This window comes from Mytilus trossulus, chromosome 5 (genome assembly GCF_036588685.1).
Source record: "Mytilus trossulus isolate FHL-02 chromosome 5, PNRI_Mtr1.1.1.hap1, whole genome shotgun sequence".
In the NCBI taxonomy this organism is placed as follows: Eukaryota; Metazoa; Mollusca; class Bivalvia; order Mytilida; family Mytilidae; genus Mytilus; species Mytilus trossulus.
In genome coordinates, this window is record NC_086377.1 from 87,846,350 (window position 1) to 87,861,188 (window position 14,839).

A 14,839-nucleotide genomic window follows, 5' to 3' on the forward strand; every position below is an offset into this window, starting at 1 on the left:
AACTTTTAGACGGCAGCAATTTCAATATTTAGACTTATTATGTTTTGACTTCTGAGCCTCCTCACTCTCAGTTCGTACAAGTTATAGCAGATACTAGTATGTGATACGTATGATAGGGGACGTTTAATCTATACCTATAAAATGCATCGGATCGGAGGTATAGTAACTGTGAACCCTAAACACAGTGCCAAGCTTAACTTCACCATACGTATATATCATGAATAGTATCCAACTACTTCCTGTAATTGACTTTTAGGTCAATTTAAGTTTGTCCCGTTCAATAGTTTGTCCCGTGCATAATTATGTCATATTGCATGCAACTTTAAAATACTAGAATACAGCTTAATTGTATACTTACTGTTTAGACTTGACGTGTATTTTCTGTCTTTTATAACTACTTTCTTCTTAAGACACCAAAAATGTGGTTCAAACTAGAATTTCAATGCCTTTGATTGATACCTTTTCTGAAACTGTTGACAGTAATCTGCTAAATGATAAAATACAAAATGAGTTTCTTTCGCAAATTTATAGGAAGGACACGACTAATTCATGGTCCCATTGCTTTCTATGTTAAATTCCTCCGTTCAAACCCTACCCCTGAAGGCACACCTCTTTTGTTTTAAGTTCAAATAAAGTGGCAATCATTGCATTTCAAAGCAACACTTTAAGCTGCTGCTTAATTTGATGAAAAGCTACAACTCTATCTAGCTACTGAGAAGTGATACAATGTTTATATATAAGCACCACATAGACAGTAACAAGAAAGGCTGCTAACCTGTGAACTTTTAGACGGCAGCAATTTCAATATTTAGACTTATTATGTTTTGACTTCTGAGCCTCCTCACTCTCAGTTCGTACAAGTTATAGCAGATACTAGTATGTGATACGTATGATAGGGGACGTTTAATCTATACCTATAAAATGCATCGGATCGGAGGTATAGTAACTGTGAACCCTAAACACAGTGCCAAGCTTAACTTCACCATACGTATATATCATGAATAGTATCCAACTACTTCCTGTAATTGACTTTTAGGTCAATTTAAGTTTGTCCCGTTCAATAGTTTGTCCCGTGCATAATTATGTCATATTGCATGCAACTTTAAAATACTAGAATACAGCTTAATTGTATACTTACTGTTTAGACTTGACGTGTATTTTCTGTCTTTTATAACAACTTTCTTCTTAAGACACCAAAAATGTGGTTCAAACTAGAATTTCAATGCCTTTGATTGATACCTTTTCTGAAACTGTTGACAGTAATCTGCTAAATGATAAAATACAAAATGAGTTTCTTTCGCAAATTTATAGGAAGGACACGACTAATTCATGGTCCCATTGCTTTCTATGTTAAATTCCTCCGTTCAAACCCTACCCCTGAAGGCACACCTCTTTTGTTTTAAGTTCAAATAAAGTGGCAATCATTGCATTTCAAAGCAACACTTTAAGCTGCTGCTTAATTTGATGAAAAGCTACAACTCTATCTAGCTACTGAGAAGTGATACAATGTTTATATATAAGCACCACATAGACAGTAACAAGAAAGGCTGCTAACCTGTGAACTTTTAGACGGCAGCAATTTCAATATTTAGACTTATTATGTTTTGACTTCTGAGCCTCCTCACTCTCAGTTCGTACAAGTTATAGCAGATACTAGTATGTGATACGTATGATAGGGGACGTTTAATCTATACCTATAAAATGCATCGGATCGGAGGTATAGTAACTGTGAACCCTAAACACAGTGCCAAGCTTAACTTCACCATACGTATATATCATGAATAGTATCCAACTACTTCCTGTAATTGACTTTTAGGTCAATTTAAGTTTGTCCCGTTCAATAGTTTGTCCCGTGCATAATTATGTCATATTGCATGCAACTTTAAAATACTAGAATACAGCTTAATTGTATACTTACTGTTTAGACTTGACGTGTATTTTCTGTCTTTTATAACTACTTTCTTCTTAAGACACCAAAAATGTGGTTCAAACTAGAATTTCAATGCCTTTGATTGATACCTTTTCTGAAACTGTTGACAGTAATCTGCTAAATGATAAAATACAAAATGAGTTTCTTTCGCAAATTTATAGGAAGGACACGACTAATTCATGGTCCCATTGCTTTCTATGTTAAATTCCTCCGTTCAAACCCTACCCCTGAAGGCACACCTCTTTTGTTTTAAGTTCAAATAAAGTGGCAATCATTGCATTTCAAAGCAACACTTTAAGCTGCTGCTTAATTTGATGAAAAGCTACAACTCTATCTAGCTACTGAGAAGTGATACAATGTTTATATATAAGCACCACATAGACAGTAACAAGAAAGGCTGCTAACCTGTGAACTTTTAGACGGCAGCAATTTCAATATTTAGACTTATTATGTTTTGACTTCTGAGCCTCCTCACTCTCAGTTCGTACAAGTTATAGCAGATACTAGTATGTGATACGTATGATAGGGGACGTTTAATCTATACCTATAAAATGCATCGGATCGGAGGTATAGTAACTGTGAACCCTAAACACAGTGCCAAGCTTAACTTCACCATACGTATATATCATGAATAGTATCCAACTACTTCCTGTAATTGACTTTTAGGTCAATTTAAGTTTGTCCCGTTCAATAGTTTGTCCCGTGCATAATTATGTCATATTGCATGCAACTTTAAAATACTAGAATACAGCTTAATTGTATACTTACTGTTTAGACTTGACGTGTATTTTCTGTCTTTTATAACAACTTTCTTCTTAAGACACCAAAAATGTGGTTCAAACTAGAATTTCAATGCCTTTGATTGATACCTTTTCTGAAACTGTTGACAGTAATCTGCTAAATGATAAAATACAAAATGAGTTTCTTTCGCAAATTTATAGGAAGGACACGACTAATTCATGGTCCCATTGCTTTCTATGTTAAATTCCTCCGTTCAAACCCTACCCCTGAAGGCACACCTCTTTTGTTTTAAGTTCAAATAAAGTGGCAATCATTGCATTTCAAAGCAACACTTTAAGCTGCTGCTTAATTTGATGAAAAGCTACAACTCTATCTAGCTACTGAGAAGTGATACAATGTTTATATATAAGCACCACATAGACAGTAACAAGAAAGGCTGCTAACCTGTGAACTTTTAGACGGCAGCAATTTCAATATTTAGACTTATTATGTTTTGACTTCTGAGCCTCCTCACTCTCAGTTCGTACAAGTTATAGCAGATACTAGTATGTGATACGTATGATAGGGGACGTTTAATCTATACCTATAAAATGCATCGGATCGGAGGTATAGTAACTGTGAACCCTAAACACAGTGCCAAGCTTAACTTCACCATACGTATATATCATGAATAGTATCCAACTACTTCCTGTAATTGACTTTTAGGTCAATTTAAGTTTGTCCCGTTCAATAGTTTGTCCCGTGCATAATTATGTCATATTGCATGCAACTTTAAAATACTAGAATACAGCTTAATTGTATACTTACTGTTTAGACTTGACGTGTATTTTCTGTCTTTTATAACTACTTTCTTCTTAAGACACCAAAAATGTGGTTCAAACTAGAATTTCAATGCCTTTGATTGATACCTTTTCTGAAACTGTTGACAGTAATCTGCTAAATGATAAAATACAAAATGAGTTTCTTTCGCAAATTTATAGGAAGGACACGACTAATTCATGGTCCCATTGCTTTCTATGTTAAATTCCTCCGTTCAAACCCTACCCCTGAAGGCACACCTCTTTTGTTTTAAGTTCAAATAAAGTGGCAATCATTGCATTTCAAAGCAACACTTTAAGCTGCTGCTTAATTTGATGAAAAGCTACAACTCTATCTAGCTACTGAGAAGTGATACAATGTTTATATATAAGCACCACATAGACAGTAACAAGAAAGGCTGCTAACCTGTGAACTTTTAGACGGCAGCAATTTCAATATTTAGACTTATTATGTTTTGACTTCTGAGCCTCCTCACTCTCAGTTCGTACAAGTTATAGCAGATACTAGTATGTGATACGTATGATAGGGGACGTTTAATCTATACCTATAAAATGCATCGGATCGGAGGTATAGTAACTGTGAACCCTAAACACAGTGCCAAGCTTAACTTCACCATACGTATATATCATGAATAGTATCCAACTACTTCCTGTAATTGACTTTTAGGTCAATTTAAGTTTGTCCCGTTCAATAGTTTGTCCCGTGCATAATTATGTCATATTGCATGCAACTTTAAAATACTAGAATACAGCTTAATTGTATACTTACTGTTTAGACTTGACGTGTATTTTCTGTCTTTTATAACTACTTTCTTCTTAAGACACCAAAAATGTGGTTCAAACTAGAATTTCAATGCCTTTGATTGATACCTTTTCTGAAACTGTTGACAGTAATCTGCTAAATGATAAAATACAAAATGAGTTTCTTTCGCAAATTTATAGGAAGGACACGACTAATTCATGGTCCCATTGCTTTCTATGTTAAATTCCTCCGTTCAAACCCTACCCCTGAAGGCACACCTCTTTTGTTTTAAGTTCAAATAAAGTGGCAATCATTGCATTTCAAAGCAACACTTTAAGCTGCTGCTTAATTTGATGAAAAGCTACAACTCTATCTAGCTACTGAGAAGTGATACAATGTTTATATATAAGCACCACATAGACAGTAACAAGAAAGGCTGCTAACCTGTGAACTTTTAGACGGCAGCAATTTCAATATTTAGACTTATTATGTTTTGACTTCTGAGCCTCCTCACTCTCAGTTCGTACAAGTTATAGCAGATACTAGTATGTGATACGTATGATAGGGGACGTTTAATCTATACCTATAAAATGCATCGGATCGGAGGTATAGTAACTGTGAACCCTAAACACAGTGCCAAGCTTAACTTCACCATACGTATATATCATGAATAGTATCCAACTACTTCCTGTAATTGACTTTTAGGTCAATTTAAGTTTGTCCCGTTCAATAGTTTGTCCCGTGCATAATTATGTCATATTGCATGCAACTTTAAAATACTAGAATACAGCTTAATTGTATACTTACTGTTTAGACTTGACGTGTATTTTCTGTCTTTTATAACAACTTTCTTCTTAAGACACCAAAAATGTGGTTCAAACTAGAATTTCAATGCCTTTGATTGATACCTTTTCTGAAACTGTTGACAGTAATCTGCTAAATGATAAAATACAAAATGAGTTTCTTTCGCAAATTTATAGGAAGGACACGACTAATTCATGGTCCCATTGCTTTCTATGTTAAATTCCTCCGTTCAAACCCTACCCCTGAAGGCACACCTCTTTTGTTTTAAGTTCAAATAAAGTGGCAATCATTGCATTTCAAAGCAACACTTTAAGCTGCTGCTTAATTTGATGAAAAGCTACAACTCTATCTAGCTACTGAGAAGTGATACAATGTTTATATATAAGCACCACATAGACAGTAACAAGAAAGGCTGCTAACCTGTGAACTTTTAGACGGCAGCAATTTCAATATTTAGACTTATTATGTTTTGACTTCTGAGCCTCCTCACTCTCAGTTCGTACAAGTTATAGCAGATACTAGTATGTGATACGTATGATAGGGGACGTTTAATCTATACCTATAAAATGCATCGGATCGGAGGTATAGTAACTGTGAACCCTAAACACAGTGCCAAGCTTAACTTCACCATACGTATATATCATGAATAGTATCCAACTACTTCCTGTAATTGACTTTTAGGTCAATTTAAGTTTGTCCCGTTCAATAGTTTGTCCCGTGCATAATTATGTCATATTGCATGCAACTTTAAAATACTAGAATACAGCTTAATTGTATACTTACTGTTTAGACTTGACGTGTATTTTCTGTCTTTTATAACTACTTTCTTCTTAAGACACCAAAAATGTGGTTCAAACTAGAATTTCAATGCCTTTGATTGATACCTTTTCTGAAACTGTTGACAGTAATCTGCTAAATGATAAAATACAAAATGAGTTTCTTTCGCAAATTTATAGGAAGGACACGACTAATTCATGGTCCCATTGCTTTCTATGTTAAATTCCTCCGTTCAAACCCTACCCCTGAAGGCACACCTCTTTTGTTTTAAGTTCAAATAAAGTGGCAATCATTGCATTTCAAAGCAACACTTTAAGCTGCTGCTTAATTTGATGAAAAGCTACAACTCTATCTAGCTACTGAGAAGTGATACAATGTTTATATATAAGCACCACATAGACAGTAACAAGAAAGGCTGCTAACCTGTGAACTTTTAGACGGCAGCAATTTCAATATTTAGACTTATTATGTTTTGACTTCTGAGCCTCCTCACTCTCAGTTCGTACAAGTTATAGCAGATACTAGTATGTGATACGTATGATAGGGGACGTTTAATCTATACCTATAAAATGCATCGGATCGGAGGTATAGTAACTGTGAACCCTAAACACAGTGCCAAGCTTAACTTCACCATACGTATATATCATGAATAGTATCCAACTACTTCCTGTAATTGACTTTTAGGTCAATTTAAGTTTGTCCCGTTCAATAGTTTGTCCCGTGCATAATTATGTCATATTGCATGCAACTTTAAAATACTAGAATACAGCTTAATTGTATACTTACTGTTTAGACTTGACGTGTATTTTCTGTCTTTTATAACAACTTTCTTCTTAAGACACCAAAAATGTGGTTCAAACTAGAATTTCAATGCCTTTGATTGATACCTTTTCTGAAACTGTTGACAGTAATCTGCTAAATGATAAAATACAAAATGAGTTTCTTTCGCAAATTTATAGGAAGGACACGACTAATTCATGGTCCCATTGCTTTCTATGTTAAATTCCTCCGTTCAAACCCTACCCCTGAAGGCACACCTCTTTTGTTTTAAGTTCAAATAAAGTGGCAATCATTGCATTTCAAAGCAACACTTTAAGCTGCTGCTTAATTTGATGAAAAGCTACAACTCTATCTAGCTACTGAGAAGTGATACAATGTTTATATATAAGCACCACATAGACAGTAACAAGAAAGGCTGCTAACCTGTGAACTTTTAGACGGCAGCAATTTCAATATTTAGACTTATTATGTTTTGACTTCTGAGCCTCCTCACTCTCAGTTCGTACAAGTTATAGCAGATACTAGTATGTGATACGTATGATAGGGGACGTTTAATCTATACCTATAAAATGCATCGGATCGGAGGTATAGTAACTGTGAACCCTAAACACAGTGCCAAGCTTAACTTCACCATACGTATATATCATGAATAGTATCCAACTACTTCCTGTAATTGACTTTTAGGTCAATTTAAGTTTGTCCCGTTCAATAGTTTGTCCCGTGCATAATTATGTCATATTGCATGCAACTTTAAAATACTAGAATACAGCTTAATTGTATACTTACTGTTTAGACTTGACGTGTATTTTCTGTCTTTTATAACTACTTTCTTCTTAAGACACCAAAAATGTGGTTCAAACTAGAATTTCAATGCCTTTGATTGATACCTTTTCTGAAACTGTTGACAGTAATCTGCTAAATGATAAAATACAAAATGAGTTTCTTTCGCAAATTTATAGGAAGGACACGACTAATTCATGGTCCCATTGCTTTCTATGTTAAATTCCTCCGTTCAAACCCTACCCCTGAAGGCACACCTCTTTTGTTTTAAGTTCAAATAAAGTGGCAATCATTGCATTTCAAAGCAACACTTTAAGCTGCTGCTTAATTTGATGAAAAGCTACAACTCTATCTAGCTACTGAGAAGTGATACAATGTTTATATATAAGCACCACATAGACAGTAACAAGAAAGGCTGCTAACCTGTGAACTTTTAGACGGCAGCAATTTCAATATTTAGACTTATTATGTTTTGACTTCTGAGCCTCCTCACTCTCAGTTCGTACAAGTTATAGCAGATACTAGTATGTGATACGTATGATAGGGGACGTTTAATCTATACCTATAAAATGCATCGGATCGGAGGTATAGTAACTGTGAACCCTAAACACAGTGCCAAGCTTAACTTCACCATACGTATATATCATGAATAGTATCCAACTACTTCCTGTAATTGACTTTTAGGTCAATTTAAGTTTGTCCCGTTCAATAGTTTGTCCCGTGCATAATTATGTCATATTGCATGCAACTTTAAAATACTAGAATACAGCTTAATTGTATACTTACTGTTTAGACTTGACGTGTATTTTCTGTCTTTTATAACAACTTTCTTCTTAAGACACCAAAAATGTGGTTCAAACTAGAATTTCAATGCCTTTGATTGATACCTTTTCTGAAACTGTTGACAGTAATCTGCTAAATGATAAAATACAAAATGAGTTTCTTTCGCAAATTTATAGGAAGGACACGACTAATTCATGGTCCCATTGCTTTCTATGTTAAATTCCTCCGTTCAAACCCTACCCCTGAAGGCACACCTCTTTTGTTTTAAGTTCAAATAAAGTGGCAATCATTGCATTTCAAAGCAACACTTTAAGCTGCTGCTTAATTTGATGAAAAGCTACAACTCTATCTAGCTACTGAGAAGTGATACAATGTTTATATATAAGCACCACATAGACAGTAACAAGAAAGGCTGCTAACCTGTGAACTTTTAGACGGCAGCAATTTCAATATTTAGACTTATTATGTTTTGACTTCTGAGCCTCCTCACTCTCAGTTCGTACAAGTTATAGCAGATACTAGTATGTGATACGTATGATAGGGGACGTTTAATCTATACCTATAAAATGCATCGGATCGGAGGTATAGTAACTGTGAACCCTAAACACAGTGCCAAGCTTAACTTCACCATACGTATATATCATGAATAGTATCCAACTACTTCCTGTAATTGACTTTTAGGTCAATTTAAGTTTGTCCCGTTCAATAGTTTGTCCCGTGCATAATTATGTCATATTGCATGCAACTTTAAAATACTAGAATACAGCTTAATTGTATACTTACTGTTTAGACTTGACGTGTATTTTCTGTCTTTTATAACTACTTTCTTCTTAAGACACCAAAAATGTGGTTCAAACTAGAATTTCAATGCCTTTGATTGATACCTTTTCTGAAACTGTTGACAGTAATCTGCTAAATGATAAAATACAAAATGAGTTTCTTTCGCAAATTTATAGGAAGGACACGACTAATTCATGGTCCCATTGCTTTCTATGTTAAATTCCTCCGTTCAAACCCTACCCCTGAAGGCACACCTCTTTTGTTTTAAGTTCAAATAAAGTGGCAATCATTGCATTTCAAAGCAACACTTTAAGCTGCTGCTTAATTTGATGAAAAGCTACAACTCTATCTAGCTACTGAGAAGTGATACAATGTTTATATATAAGCACCACATAGACAGTAACAAGAAAGGCTGCTAACCTGTGAACTTTTAGACGGCAGCAATTTCAATATTTAGACTTATTATGTTTTGACTTCTGAGCCTCCTCACTCTCAGTTCGTACAAGTTATAGCAGATACTAGTATGTGATACGTATGATAGGGGACGTTTAATCTATACCTATAAAATGCATCGGATCGGAGGTATAGTAACTGTGAACCCTAAACACAGTGCCAAGCTTAACTTCACCATACGTATATATCATGAATAGTATCCAACTACTTCCTGTAATTGACTTTTAGGTCAATTTAAGTTTGTCCCGTTCAATAGTTTGTCCCGTGCATAATTATGTCATATTGCATGCAACTTTAAAATACTAGAATACAGCTTAATTGTATACTTACTGTTTAGACTTGACGTGTATTTTCTGTCTTTTATAACTACTTTCTTCTTAAGACACCAAAAATGTGGTTCAAACTAGAATTTCAATGCCTTTGATTGATACCTTTTCTGAAACTGTTGACAGTAATCTGCTAAATGATAAAATACAAAATGAGTTTCTTTCGCAAATTTATAGGAAGGACACGACTAATTCATGGTCCCATTGCTTTCTATGTTAAATTCCTCCGTTCAAACCCTACCCCTGAAGGCACACCTCTTTTGTTTTAAGTTCAAATAAAGTGGCAATCATTGCATTTCAAAGCAACACTTTAAGCTGCTGCTTAATTTGATGAAAAGCTACAACTCTATCTAGCTACTGAGAAGTGATACAATGTTTATATATAAGCACCACATAGACAGTAACAAGAAAGGCTGCTAACCTGTGAACTTTTAGACGGCAGCAATTTCAATATTTAGACTTATTATGTTTTGACTTCTGAGCCTCCTCACTCTCAGTTCGTACAAGTTATAGCAGATACTAGTATGTGATACGTATGATAGGGGACGTTTAATCTATACCTATAAAATGCATCGGATCGGAGGTATAGTAACTGTGAACCCTAAACACAGTGCCAAGCTTAACTTCACCATACGTATATATCATGAATAGTATCCAACTACTTCCTGTAATTGACTTTTAGGTCAATTTAAGTTTGTCCCGTTCAATAGTTTGTCCCGTGCATAATTATGTCATATAGCATGCAACTTTAAAATACTAGAATACAGCTTAATTGTATACTTACTGTTTAGACTTGACGTGTATTTTCTGTCTTTTATAACTACTTTCTTCTTAAGACACCAAAAATGTGGTTCAAACTAGAATTTCAATGCCTTTGATTGATACCTTTTCTGAAACTGTTGACAGTAATCTGCTAAATGATAAAATACAAAATGAGTTTCTTTCGCAAATTTATAGGAAGGACACGACTAATTCATGGTCCCATTGCTTTCTATGTTAAATTCCTCCGTTCAAACCCTACCCCTGAAGGCACACCTCTTTTGTTTTAAGTTCAAATAAAGTGGCAATCATTGCATTTCAAAGCAACACTTTAAGCTGCTGCTTAATTTGATGAAAAGCTACAACTCTATCTAGCTACTGAGAAGTGATACAATGTTTATATATAAGCACCACATAGACAGTAACAAGAAAGGCTGCTAACCTGTGAACTTTTAGACGGCAGCAATTTCAATATTTAGACTTATTATGTTTTGACTTCTGAGCCTCCTCACTCTCAGTTCGTACAAGTTATAGCAGATACTAGTATGTGATACGTATGATAGGGGACGTTTAATCTATACCTATAAAATGCATCGGATCGGAGGTATAGTAACTGTGAACCCTAAACACAGTGCCAAGCTTAACTTCACCATACGTATATATCATGAATAGTATCCAACTACTTCCTGTAATTGACTTTTAGGTCAATTTAAGTTTGTCCCGTTCAATAGTTTGTCCCGTGCATAATTATGTCATATTGCATGCAACTTTAAAATACTAGAATACAGCTTAATTGTATACTTACTGTTTAGACTTGACGTGTATTTTCTGTCTTTTATAACTACTTTCTTCTTAAGACACCAAAAATGTGGTTCAAACTAGAATTTCAATGCCTTTGATTGATACCTTTTCTGAAACTGTTGACAGTAATCTGCTAAATGATAAAATACAAAATGAGTTTCTTTCGCAAATTTATAGGAAGGACACGACTAATTCATGGTCCCATTGCTTTCTATGTTAAATTCCTCCGTTCAAACCCTACCCCTGAAGGCACACCTCTTTTGTTTTAAGTTCAAATAAAGTGGCAATCATTGCATTTCAAAGCAACACTTTAAGCTGCTGCTTAATTTGATGAAAAGCTACAACTCTATCTAGCTACTGAGAAGTGATACAATGTTTATATATAAGCACCACATAGACAGTAACAAGAAAGGCTGCTAACCTGTGAACTTTTAGACGGCAGCAATTTCAATATTTAGACTTATTATGTTTTGACTTCTGAGCCTCCTCACTCTCAGTTCGTACAAGTTATAGCAGATACTAGTATGTGATACGTATGATAGGGGACGTTTAATCTATACCTATAAAATGCATCGGATCGGAGGTATAGTAACTGTGAACCCTAAACACAGTGCCAAGCTTAACTTCACCATACGTATATATCATGAATAGTATCCAACTACTTCCTGTAATTGACTTTTAGGTCAATTTAAGTTTGTCCCGTTCAATAGTTTGTCCCGTGCATAATTATGTCATATTGCATGCAACTTTAAAATACTAGAATACAGCTTAATTGTATACTTACTGTTTAGACTTGACGTGTATTTTCTGTCTTTTATAACTACTTTCTTCTTAAGACACCAAAAATGTGGTTCAAACTAGAATTTCAATGCCTTTGATTGATACCTTTTCTGAAACTGTTGACAGTAATCTGCTAAATGATAAAATACAAAATGAGTTTCTTTCGCAAATTTATAGGAAGGACACGACTAATTCATGGTCCCATTGCTTTCTATGTTAAATTCCTCCGTTCAAACCCTACCCCTGAAGGCACACCTCTTTTGTTTTAAGTTCAAATAAAGTGGCAATCATTGCATTTCAAAGCAACACTTTAAGCTGCTGCTTAATTTGATGAAAAGCTACAACTCTATCTAGCTACTGAGAAGTGATACAATGTTTATATATAAGCACCACATAGACAGTAACAAGAAAGGCTGCTAACCTGTGAACTTTTAGACGGCAGCAATTTCAATATTTAGACTTATTATGTTTTGACTTCTGAGCCTCCTCACTCTCAGTTCGTACAAGTTATAGCAGACACTAGTATGTGATACGTATGATAGGGGACGTTTAATCTATACCTATAAAATGCATCGGATCGGAGGTATAGTAACTGTGAACCCTAAACACAGTGCCAAGCTTAACTTCACCATACGTATATATCATGAATAGTATCCAACTACTTCCTGTAATTGACTTTTAGGTCAATTTAAGTTTGTCCCGTTCAATAGTTTGTCCCGTGCATAATTATGTCATATTGCATGCAACTTTAAAATACTAGAATACAGCTTAATTGTATACTTACTGTTTAGACTTGACGTGTATTTTCTGTCTTTTTTAACTACTTTCTTCTTAAGACACCAAAAATGTGGTTCAAACTAGAATTTCAATGCCTTTGATTGATACCTTTTCTGAAACTGTTGACAGTAATCTGCTAAATGATAAAATACAAAATGAGTTTCTTTCGCAAATTTATAGGAAGGACACGACTAATTCATGGTCCCATTGCTTTCTATGTTAAATTCCTCCGTTCAAACCCTACCCCTGAAGGCACACCTCTTTTGTTTTAAGTTCAAATAAAGTGGCAATCATTGCATTTCAAAGCAACACTTTAAGCTGCTGCTTAATTTGATGAAAAGCTACAACTCTATCTAGCTACTGAGAAGTGATACAATGTTTATATATAAGCACCACATAGACAGTAACAAGAAAGGCTGCTAACCTGTGAACTTTTAGACGGCAGCAATTTCAATATTTAGACTTATTATGTTTTGACTTCTGAGCCTCCTCACTCTCAGTTCGTACAAGTTATAGCAGATACTAGTATGTGATACGTATGATAGGGGACGTTTAATCTATACCTATAAAATGCATCGGATCGGAGGTATAGTAACTGTGAACCCTAAACACAGTGCCAAGCTTAACTTCACCATACGTATATATCATGAATAGTATCCAACTACTTCCTGTAATTGACTTTTAGGTCAATTTAAGTTTGTCCCGTTCAATAGTTTGTCCCGTGCATAATTATGTCATATTGCATGCAACTTTAAAATACTAGAATACAGCTTAATTGTATACTTACTGTTTAGACTTGACGTGTATTTTCTGTCTTTTATAACAACTTTCTTCTTAAGACACCAAAAATGTGGTTCAAACTAGAATTTCAATGCCTTTGATTGATACCTTTTCTGAAACTGTTGACAGTAATCTGCTAAATGATAAAATACAAAATGAGTTTCTTTCGCAAATTTATAGGAAGGACACGACTAATTCATGGTCCCATTGCTTTCTATGTTAAATTCCTCCGTTCAAACCCTACCCCTGAAGGCACACCTCTTTTGTTTTAAGTTCAAATAAAGTGGCAATCATTGCATTTCAAAGCAACACTTTAAGCTGCTGCTTAATTTGATGAAAAGCTACAACTCTATCTAGCTACTGAGAAGTGATACAATGTTTATATATAAGCACCACATAGACAGTAACAAGAAAGGCTGCTAACCTGTGAACTTTTAGACGGCAGCAATTTCAATATTTAGACTTATTATGTTTTGACTTCTGAGCCTCCTCACTCTCAGTTCGTACAAGTTATAGCAGATACTAGTATGTGATACGTATGATAGGGGACGTTTAATCTATACCTATAAAATGCATCGGATCGGAGGTATAGTAACTGTGAACCCTAAACACAGTGCCAAGCTTAACTTCACCATACGTATATATCATGAATAGTATCCAACTACTTCCTGTAATTGACTTTTAGGTCAATTTAAGTTTGTCCCGTTCAATAGTTTGTCCCGTGCATAATTATGTCATATTGCATGCAACTTTAAAATACTAGAATACAGCTTAATTGTATACTTACTGTTTAGACTTGACGTGTATTTTCTGTCTTTTATAACTACTTTCTTCTTAAGACACCAAAAATGTGGTTCAAACTAGAATTTCAATGCCTTTGATTGATACCTTTTCTGAAACTGTTGACAGTAATCTGCTAAATGATAAAATACAAAATGAGTTTCTTTCGCAAATTTATAGGAAGGACACGACTAATTCATGGTCCCATTGCTTTCTATGTTAAATTCCTCCGTTCAAACCCTACCCCTGAAGGCACACCTCTTTTGTTTTAAGTTCAAATAAAGTGGCAATCATTGCATTTCAAAGCAACACTTTAAGCTGCTGCTTAATTTGATGAAAAGCTACAACTCTATCTAGCTACTGAGAAGTGATACAATGTTTATATATAAGCACCACATAGACAGTAACAAGAAAGGCTGCTAACCTGTGAACTTTTAGACGGCAGCAA